Source organism: Nannospalax galili, unplaced genomic scaffold (assembly GCF_000622305.1).
Source record: "Nannospalax galili isolate Female #2095 unplaced genomic scaffold, S.galili_v1.0 scaffold380, whole genome shotgun sequence".
NCBI lineage: Eukaryota > Metazoa > Chordata > Mammalia > Rodentia > Spalacidae > Nannospalax > Nannospalax galili.
In genome coordinates, this window is record NW_008348568.1 from 396,856 (window position 1) to 408,542 (window position 11,687).

The following is an 11,687-nucleotide window of genomic DNA, read 5'->3' on the forward strand; positions in this document are numbered from 1 at the left end:
TTTCAGTCTTGGTACTGTGGACTGTTTGGGAGTAGATAATACTTTGGAGTGGAGGGCCGTCCAGTTATAAAGGTTAGCAGCATCCCTGGCCTCAACCCACTAGACACAGGTAGCACCCTTTACACCCCAAGTTATGAGTCAACATTGTGTTCATTGTCAAATACACCTTGGGAGAGGGCAAAATTATCCCTAGGTTGAAAATGACTGGTGGAGTAACAGCTTCCTGGGTCAATGCCCTCAAAGGGATCAACTAAAAGTTAAATTAAAAACCCATTTGAAGGCATTGTAAAGTTACGTAACAACTAGGATTTGGTGAGACAAGAGCTAAAAAAAATGGGAACTTTGGGATGGAGAAATGGCTCAATGGTTAAGAACACTTGCTCTTTTTCCAGAGGACCTGAGTTCAATTCCTACATGACAGCTAACAACTGTCTATAATTCCAGTTCCAGGGGATCCAACTCCTCTGTGGACATTGTATGACATGGGTACACTTACATACATGCAGGCAAAACACTCACACTCATAAAAAATAAAAAGAAGAAATACATTTTTTTAAATTGGGAACTTCACAGATGTGAAACTTTTCACAGTTTTGTGTTGTTTTGTTTTTGTTTTTGTGTGTGTTTTGGGGATAGGATCTCATGTAGGCCAGAGAGGCCTCAAACCCAGGATGTAGCTGAACATGATCTCAAACTCCTGATCCTCCTGCCTCTGCCTCCCAAATCACAGCTACTTTTTTTGTCCTAAGGGTATCTACCCATTCTGGGCATAGGATAAGAGGCTGAGGATCCAAAGAGCCAAGCCATAGTGACCAAGGGTGGAGTCAGAAAGGTTTTGGGGGGTTTCATGAAGCTAGGGAGGGAAGAGTCAAAATCCAGGCACTAGTTAGAAGAGTAGAAAGCAGATCATGCCACTCCCTGCCAGTTTTCCCTCAAGAAATTTGTCAGATTCTGAAGCTGTTTGCAACAGAGCTAAGATGTTAGGCATGAAAAAAAGGCCCCAAAAGAGCAGTGTTTTGTCCATTTCATGGCATAAGAGACAAGGATGGATGCTCAGAAAAACTTACTGAGGGAGCTGGATCACCTGCCGTGAGGAGAGCAAAAACAGGGCATTTGAGCAGTGTCAGTGTCAAGAATAAAACGGGCATCAAATAATAGAGGACTGTAAACAAGTACATGTCAATGAAGTTGAAATTTCTGATGAATAAATTCCTAAAACAATACCAACTACCAAAACTAAAAGACTAAATGGAACGGAAAAATCTGAACAATCTCATAGGTTGATGAAATTAGTCAATTAAAACAGCTTTAGCAGTTCTGTGGAAGTTTCCTGAGTCTCCAAGAAAGACAAAGTACAGCCAGGGCAAGAAATTTCTTTGCCTCCTTGTGTCCCTTTAATTTCCCGTCTTTATGGCTTGCTCAGAATGAACTTGAATCTAAAATATTAGACAGCACTGGGAGCAAACAGTAGTAATTATAGATGTTTAAGAGTTTTTGAAGTCAGGTGAGGTGGTGCATGCCTCTAATTCCTGGATTTGCAAGGAGAAGACTGGAGGATCAGGTTCAAGGCCAGCGCAGTCACATAGCAAGTTTGAAGCCAGCCTGGGATACACGAAACTTTGTTTTAGGGAGGAAGGGAGGGAGGGAAGTAGAGGGGAAGCTGGAAAAAAAACTTTCTTGTTCCCAGCACAGAGCTGTAACCACAGCACTTGCAAAGGTGATGCAGGAGGATGGCAAGTTCAAGGCTAAGGCTGCACAGACAGACTCTGCCTTAAAAAAAAAAAATCCAGAAGTGTCATTTGATTGCTTTAGCAAAGAAAAAGCATTTTATAAAAATTCAGCATCCATGTCTGACTAAAAACACTTCTTACAGGGCTGGAGAGATGGCTCAGCGGTTAAGAACACTGGTTGTTCTTGCAGAAGACCCGGGTTTGAATCCCAGCACCCATATGGCAGCTAACAACTGTCTGTAACTCCAATTCCAGGGGATCTGACGGCCTCTTCTGACCTCAGCAGACATTGCACGACACGGGTGCACTTATCTACACGCAGGCAATACATGCATGCACATTAAAAAAAAAAAAAAAAAACACTCCTTACTAAATAGAAAATTCCCTTAATCTAATAAGAGGAATCTTTTTTTAAAAAAAAAAATCTACTTAATATGTAGCAGTGAAATACTGAATATTTCTACTCTGAGATCTGTCTGTTCTAAAGCATAATGGCTATTGCCAGCCCTGTATTGATGATCATAGCCAAAATATTCAGCCAAGGAGAGCAAATAAAGTGGCTACGCACTGGAAAGAATGAAAATGAAACTCTTAATTGGGAGGTTCTATGACTACGCACAGAGAAAACAGAAACAATTGTACAGATAAGCTACTAAGGTGTAAGTAACTTGAACAAGGTCAGTGCATACAAGGCTAATATAAAAAATTTAAATATAGAAGCTATAAGCAGAAAATGTTAAATCTTATTATACATGGTAAAACAATAAATGCCTAGAAATGAATCTACAGATCTAGTTTCCTACATGAAAAACTATGAAACCCAACTGAATTCAAGATGGAGGATGAATTATGTTCACGGAGTAAAGACTCAGCATTGTAAACATGCCCAATCCCCCCAAACTCATTTGGGGGTACAATGAATGCAATCACAATACAAAGTACCAGTCTCCTTTTGTTGCTTTGATGGTATTTGCTTTTCAATTTGGGGCAGGCAGGGTATCAGCAAACGATTTTAAATTTTACATAGAAATGCAAAAGACTTGGACAAGCACAAGCGATGTTAAAGAATTATTTGGAGGGCTGGAGACATGGCTCAGCAGTTAAGAGCACTGGCTGCCCTTGCAGAGGACCTGGGTTTGATTCCCAGTGCCCACATGGCAGCTAACAACCATCCATAACTCCAGTTCCAGGGGAATCTGATGCCCTCTTCTGACCTCCACAGGCACTGCACAACATGGGTCCACATATAGCCAATACACTCATACATATAAAATAAAAATAATACAAAGAACTATTTGGTACGATATAGTTAAACTAATGGAAAAGAACAGAAAATCTAGGAAACAAATCTAAGTATGTGCCTTACAGGTTTTCTACTTCTTCCATAACTATTACAAACCTATCACAAATGTATTAACTCACAGGTCTGTGGGTGATAAGCCTAGAGGGCTTGGCGGGCCTCTTAGTATCAGGTCTCATAAGGACAAAGCCAAGGTGTCAGGGTTCTGTCACTTTCCTGAGGTTCAAGACAACCCACTTCCTTCTACCAAGCAGTTGGTAGAATTCATGTCCTTGTGGATGTAAGTTAAAGTCCCGCTAGTGTTAGGCAAGGGCTAGCCTCAGCTTCTAGAGGTTGCCTGAATTCCTTGGATTATGTCCTCCCCTATGGGGTGCGCAGGGATCCCGGGGCGCCAGCTGCTAGCGTGGCGCCGGTCCCCTGCATGCACCTGGAAGGCAGCGGGTCCCACAGCGCGTGTGCTCTGCATTGCTGGCGGGCCCCTGCTTCTCCGCTGTGGGTCCCTCTGCTTAACAGGGCTGTCCCGGTCGAGTTCCGCCCTAATTTCACCAGTGCACTTCCTCGAGACGCGAAATCCACCGGCCGCTGGATCACGCGGGAAGGTGCGGGGCGGCTAAAGCTGGGTTTCCGTGAGTCGATGATGGAAGGATAGCGCCCCCCGAGGAGACTGGATCATAGGCAGTAAGACACAGGACTCAGCTCTGATCTCAGTGATATAACTACTTTATTCTCCTGACTCTGTTTGGCTCCAAGTCTTGGTGATCCAGCTCCAATTACTGAGGGAAAACCAGGACACCTTATACCGTGGGGGTAGTGGTAAAAAGCTTTAGCTAATAGGTACTTTGTGGGATGCCCTATTTACATATGGAAGTGGGCTCCTGCCAGGCTGCCAGACTGCCTGAAAATCACACAGGAAAAAGCTGGCAGTTCCTGAGCCGGAGGCCATGTTTCTGTGATGGCTGCTTCAAAAGATGAGTCAGGAAGATGCCGGGAAGACACCCTGCTGAAAAAGGAATCTCTGCATATGAGGCCGAGCCCATGGGCTATCCGGTCATGAAGAGACTGCTACTTTACACAACAGGGGTCCCCAACACTCCCCCTCAAATTTCTTTTTCCTCTTAGTTTTCAGTCACATGGTCCTGCCATCTTCAAGTAATTTCCAGGTGTTATATATCAAAATGCTACCAGTTTCTGGTGATAGCATTTTCTGGAGTTCCTCTTTCCTTCTGTCAGGTGATCACCTTAATCCCACCAGGAATGATGACAAACCAAAAGAGAACTGCAAGTCAGTCTATGCTCTTCCACTTTGATTTGCCCCTCGCCCTCAGATTTCTGAGGACCCGTGCATGTTCTTCAGAGTCTTTCTGAATCCTAATCTTGGTTTTGTGAAGCTATGACACGTTCTCCTTTGTTGCCTGTCCTAAACAGCACCATAATTTCATGCGGTTTCTAGGGGAAATCACAAGCGAGAGGCCCCCCTCATATCTCTACCCAATTCTCCTTGCTTTCTGTCCTCTTACAACAAGCTTTTAAGCATAACCAAGCAGGGTCACTGGACCCTCACCTGAGTATCCAGCCACTCTTCCCAGCCAACTAGTCCAGCCTTGGAAGACAAAAGAAAAGTGAAGAAGACCCCAATAGAGGGATGATTTTGGAAGCCCTTGTCAAGAAACTCCAATGAACTTTCATATGAACATTTGAAAATTGCCCTGTTCTTTTTTCTAGTTCCCTGTCTAGAACTTGTAATGCTAATTTCTCTTGCCTTTACTTCTCCTTCACATCTCCTATTCATGATTCAAAGACTTTCTTTTCCCATTAGAGATTAAGAGTTATGCAATTTGGGAGTCTTTTAGATAGACCCACTGAAGGGGTACTCCAGTTGCCTTACCCTGCGTCCCTGCTCAGCATGGAAGAAGCCAGAGTGGTCTGCATCCCAATTCCCTATTGGCAATTTGGATAATCCCTTCAGAGGATGTCGTGATAAGAACAGGAGGTAGGAATTGGCTAGGAGGTTAGGGTAAAAGACCCCAAAGAAATGTAGCCTGTTTCTTGGCTAAAAGTCTAAATGTCCTTGGGCCTGTTAGCAACATACTGTTCCAAAGGCCAAAAATGTCAAAAGTATTTTGGAGCTTGTATCTAATCCTTGAAAGATTTTAGGGTTACCTCTTCAGAGGGGGCAATGTTGGAGGGGAAGGAGTGGGCATCAATTTGTTCAAAACACCTTATATACATGTATGAAATTCTCAATAAAGTTTTTGTAAATGTTAAAAAAAAAAAAATACAGAACCACAATCACCAGCCTCCTGCGTGCAATTAGCATTGACAGCCTCCAAGCTAAAGACAGCCGCAGAAGCCAGCTGACCTCTGAAACATTCACTATGCAGTCTTCCCTAGGCCAAAATTTCTTCAAATAGATGAGCTCCATAGTTTAGCAAGCTTTTCTGCTGGGGACAGGGGTGGTGGATTTTTACTGGGCGGTGATCATTGCCATGAACTAGTGAACGTTATTGCCCACTCCCTCTCTGCCTGGATGGAAACTCACATGCTGGGTATGTTGGGGCAGCTGCTTTTCACTTACAGGCTGATACCAAGGAGCCACAGCAGGATGGTGCATTTCAAGAGTAATGCAGCCAGTACTCAGAAACCTGGGCCTGCTCTTATGGATGGGTCTTTCATACTGAGAGGACAGGAAAGGCATGAATACTTGGTAGCTACAGTGGTAGTCTGCAACAGATGGCTAATTGTCTCCCAAGAGGCCCTTCTCTCCTAATTTCTATACACTTAGCCATACAGAAATGACACATATCCAAGCTTCTCTTCCAGGTATGGGTTCAGGTGATGGCAATGTGTCATGTGCCAACTAAAATGTCCATTTGAGCCCTTTGCCTTTCTTTGTAATTCCTGACTCTGGGGCAGAATGTGGGGCTGAAGTAGCTGTTTAGATGATGAGATGGCTTTAAGGGTGAAAGCTGTACATAAGGCAGAACAGGAACATCTAAGTGTCTAACCACTTCCTCAAGGGTAACCTCTACATCAGCTCTGAACATGTTACAGTAATGTTATACATGAAACAATCTTTCAGCTATCATTGTGGGATTTTGTTGCTTGCAGCTAGAGCTAGTGTAATTAGGATAGTTTAAGATAGTTCTCAAAGTGGAGGCACTGTCTGCAAATTTTCAAGGATTTGGTAGAACTCTGGTAGGTAAAAACATTTTTCATAATACACTAAGGCACTGCTACCTTTTTCACTAGTGACATGTTTACCAAGGGAGCAAAGCAATGGTAGAATTCCAGTTCAGGGGCATGCACCTACAGCCCAGCTATGGAAGGGTGAAGCAAGATCCCGTAAGCCCAGGAATTTGAGCTCAACCTGGGCAACTAGATGGAAAAGAAACGAAGTGAAGGAAGAGGAGGGAGGAGAGAAGAAAGAAGAGAATGGCATAGGGAGGGAGGGGGAAAGAAAAGGCAATGTGGATCAAAGCACCCTAGAAACAAGCAGGCCCTAAGTTGTGTGTTCATTTCAGGCGCTTACAATTCACTCGATGTTCCACAAGGCAGAAGTTATTTACTTCAAATCTTGATTCTTGAGTATTCTAATGAAGAAATGGGAAATGCTATAATGGGGACGGCAAGATGATGGTTGTCGTGAGCACATGTGAGACTACTCAGGGATATCTGACTGACATCCTAAACAAGAACAAAGTGAAGTGGCACTTTAGGAAAGCTCATGGCGTGTACTGCCAATGCTGATTTAAGCTTTCAATAAAGATCAGACTTTTGGGAGCGTGTATCCATCATTTGAACTTGACAACTTATTTTAAAGGCCTTCATGAATGAGATTGCTGGTCTATCAAATATAACTTTAAAATTTGGATATGGTGGTCTATATAACTTAGTGGAGCAATGATTTCCAGATGTTGAATGCACACATCACAAAATCAAGCAAGAAAAAAAAAAAAGTCAAGGTGTAAAACAAAACAATGGATGCTAACGTCACTCAAGGAAAAAAAATCTCCCTGTGCAGCGTCAGTCCACACTGACTAGCCTTTCAGAAACTGCCTTGCTCAGTTTGGGTTCAGAAACGCAGTCATACAGTGACTAAAATATGCCTTCCTTTTGCAACCAGGTATCTGTGTGAGGTTTTATTTTCTCCAAAGCAAACAACATATCCAACAGATCAAATGTGGAGACATCCAGCTATCTCCTAGCAAGCCAGACATTAAAGATATTTGCCAACAATGTAAAACAGTGCTACTTTCCTTACTAGCTTTTGTAAAAAGAATTTCTACAAAATATCTATCATTTATGTAAACAAGAAATTGGCTTGTGGTTGTATTACACTAGCAAATTATTTCTTATATCTTGTTTGTTTTCATCTAACATAAAATATCTATATAAACTTCATACACAAGAGCTGTTTGGGGAACCTAAATATTTAAAAGGGTTTTGAAGCCAAAAGGCTTAAAAATCATTGGTTTATAGCACTGAATTTAAGATACAATCACAAAGCTCTTCTCGTATGAGAACATGCATTCCATTAAGTCCAGAAGTGGAGTGAAAAGGGGGGGGCAGAGTGAGTTTCAAAACAGTAGACCAATATACCTGGTATGAACCCTCAGCAGAAAAAAACTAGAACAGGCTAAAGGCAAGTCAACTGGTAACCATTAGTTCTAACACATGTTCACCAAGAGTGAACCAAGGAATTACCCATTTCTTTGAAATAGATTTTTAAAGAAAGAACGCATGTGCACACTGCATTTCTCACTCAGCAGTTGGATACCTGTAATAAAAAAAAAAAAAAGGCCCAGAGAACTGCCTGCAGAATAACCAACCCACTGGAAGTAAAAAGCAAGGTCAGAGTGGCAGAATGACATGGGAATAATCTGTTAGAACTGATAGAGGGGCTGAAGAGCAAGACAGCACTCCAGTACCAAACAGAAAATCAGTGATGGCGACTGTGTTCCCTCATCAAACAAATAACCACTGAGCATCTACTATGTGCCAGGCTCTGTGCAGAGCACTGGAGACAGTGAGCAAAGCGATGACATCTCATCTTTTGGGAGTCTGAGATTTAAAACACAGTTAATCCTTTCCTTATGAAATGTGGGGCCTTTATCAGAGTCAATGTGGAAGAAAGGTCAACAATGTTAGTGAAATAAACTACATTAACTTGTATTTGTTCTCCTCCCAAGTAGGGGTGGGGAAGAAAATGCTTTCTCCCAGGAACATTACTGTATCCTCAAAACTATTTCCATCAGCTCGAGACTGAGGAAAGGAAAACAAGGAAGAGGAGGAAGGAAGGCACACCAGACAGACAGGAAGGCACACTAGACAGGAAGGCACACCAGACAGACAGACAGGAAGGCACACTAGACAGGAAGGCACACCAGACAGACAGACAGGAAGGCACACCAAACAGACAGACAGGAAGGCACACTAGACAGGAAGGCACACCAGACAGACAGACAGGAAGGCACACTAGACAGGAAGGCACACCAGACAAAAGAAATGGGACTGGGCAAGAAGAAAACATTTCTAACTCAGGTACTTCAATTTCGTTTTTTAATGTAACTACCTCTTAAACCCCACTTTTGTGTAGCACCTAATACTAAACACTGTACCAATGTATAGCTCACATGTTAGCATATTAGATGATAAGATCAGGAGATCCTCAAAAACCTAACACCTTGAGCTGAAGTTATATTCCTCCTTTGATTACTGCCCCATTTCTAAAGTCAAAGGGAGAAACATAAACTAATTCTAACATTAGTTCTCATCACATACACTAGCAGCATCTGTTGCTTTGGTGAAAACAAGTGACTTGTTAGCAAGGTTTCACTGTAAACTCCTAACAAACTATTTATGGGTAGATTCTCCTAACACCTTTTGAATTCCAAGATCACTTCTCCATGCTTCTGGGTGATTTTCTTCTGGGCTATCAGTAAATAATCTGGGTATTCATCTTAAGTATTAATCTGCAGGGTTAATCAAAACATTAATGATATGAAACAGAGAGTTGACAGTGTACTCCAAAGCAAAATACCATTTTGTATGTCTGAGATGAACTTGAAAGCAGTTTCCTGTAGTTTAGCCTACCTGTCTCACAGACATCCACACTGTTCATGCCCCAACCTCCTTCAGTTACCCGGATCACCCTAGCTCATTGTATATAATCAAAGTCAAAGAATTTACTAAATGAACCTCCTTGAGATTTCTTCTAGGTTACGGATGATTCTTTGAACTGGAGATAAAAAGAAAAGGCATTGCAAAGTGTATGCAAATGATGTCCCTACTGCACAGTAACTAAAGGCATTCACTGTATACATGAGGACATCTAATTCCAGTCCACGGATACATAAACTACATGGCCAGCACTGCTGTAAATACCTGACTCTACCACCCATCCACCACTCACAGCTCCTTATGGGATCACTCTTCTCTCACATTCCATAAGGTTCAATGTCAAGTGTCAAGGGAGGGGGCAGGGAAAGTTCCAAATGCTGTCTCAGTGACATCAGTACCACCTCATGGCAAATCTACATTCATTAATCCTGTTTCCTTCAGTGACAGATTACTCTGCCCCCCTGAGATTAGTAAGAAAATCAAACTTTAAAATCAAAACCACATTCCATTCCAAAGTTCTCAAAAGATATTTTTTGTTCAATTCCTTTGTAAAAACATTGGTCACTATTTAACATACTGTTGGCAATAAAATGCACCCAGTTTACATGCATCAACAAGTCAATAAATCATAATACATGAACAACAGGAATTTTGAACAGACAGTCCTAAAGCAGCTCATGATGCGTTTCACCGTAGCTTAGTGCTCCTGATAGAACAGCTGCTGAGAAACAAGGAGGTCCAGTTTCCATCTGACATCAGAGTCTCTGTGGTGAGCAACAGGAACGAAGATCACATGGAGTCATTACCTTAAAAGAAACCATCCTCAGAAATCACAGTGTGCAAAGCACCATGTTACAGGACAAGAGCTTGAAAGAACCGTGTGCCTTTGGCTAAGGACAGAGGGACTTTGCTTTTTGTTTGGGAAAATTAAGTATCTTACAGATTCAAATTTTTTATTAATTATTCAGTTTTGTGACTGAAAATTAGAATGTCTTTCATTGTGAACATTATTCACATTTTGATAACTCAAATAACAAGACTTTCAATAAACTGTCCTAATTCTATTAATAGAAATTCTGCTAATAGTAGGTCTAGGCTGTTTTAAGAGGAAGAAAAAGCACACCAATCATCAAAAGTGCTTTCTAAACTTGCATGACAAGTTTCTGGAAATGGGATTTAATAAGAAGGAAAGTTAAGCACCACAATACAATACTTGAAAAAAAAAAAAAAGAACAGGACAGCCATTAAATACACAAATTAGGGACAAAAGCATTCACCCATTTACAAAAGAAAGCTAAATCCGCATTCTAACCCTATTAACCTGAAATTTCCTTTCTGGTGTCCAGTGGTACGTGGAAGATGCAAAACCCAGATCAGTTTAAGATTTCAAGTTGTGCAGTTCTAATTTGATCAGATATAATCAAGAGAATTTCATGTACTTATCTTTATATTTCAAGGTTTTCCCTTAAAATCTACGGTAAATCAGTGGTACTAAATCACTCTGAAGTCAATAAGGGAGAGTTTAGGACAAATTTTCTTGTGGAAAAAATATCTCCTTCAAAAATAAGAGCTCAAAGTAATTATGTGCAGACAAAACTCCAAAGTAAGACCTGAAAATACAGTCACCACATGAGAGTGTCTTCCTTTGCATCTACTTAGGAACATAAATAATTTTAATAACCAAAAGAATAAATTCTAATTCAGTTTCTCTCTTCCATGATGTCTTTACTCATTACAAGGAATTTTTTTAGCATGTGTAACAGAACACATGTGAAAAAACTTAAAAGGCTCAAAAGTTAAAATTTATGACTCTTACATGATTATACTTAGGTAAGATATACAAGACTAGAAATAAATAAGCAACATTAACCAAGCATGTGTTTTAATCACCGCAAGAAAGAAGAAGCCCAAGAATGGGACAGAGGGTTTCTCCTCATGACTAGACTATATAGCAAAACGCAAAATATAAAATACAGCTTTTTACTTCAAAAGAAACTATCCAGAAAAAAAATCACCAAACAGGATATAATGAGACGAAGATTATGAGCACAGGGCACTTGAGCCCATTTGATTGTGATGAGAAAATACTTCAGGGGAAAGAAGCCTCCACTGCAGTGTAACTGTGCCTCACCAGCTTTCCAGATATCACTTGAACCTCACCACTTACACCATGAACCTTCTGAGAGTTTCCATTTTCCATTTATCTAAAATAAATGTTCTACCTAATTTCCAAATGTTATCTGAAAATCCTTGAATCACCATAATTCTTTAATCCCTATTTTTAAAAACTCTAATCATTTTCTTTCCCTCAGACACCAGAACTCACCATGTAATTACTCAATATTGGGAAACTAAAGGTAAAAAAATCAACTAGAAATAAGTACACTTGTTAGCACATATGGTTTTATGTAAGAGGGAGACCAGATAATTGCTCTTTTGGATTAACCTCTGGCTCTTAAGACAGCATGGTTCAAAAATTAAAATGAATTATAGGATATACTTAAAATACTTAAAATCTGTACTCATTTCTAATATAT

General features: G+C 40.8%; 1 protein-coding gene across 1 annotated transcript in view; it reads right to left on the bottom strand.

The window, feature by feature from the left end:
- Positions 1-9,666: 9,666 nt before the first annotated feature.
- Positions 9,667-11,687, bottom strand: part of Tmem65 (transmembrane protein 65) — a gene marked incomplete in the record, with an annotated part of 52,119 nt that continues 50,098 nt past the window's right edge. The window contains 1 exon segment of the mRNA XM_017801200.2: positions 9,667-11,687.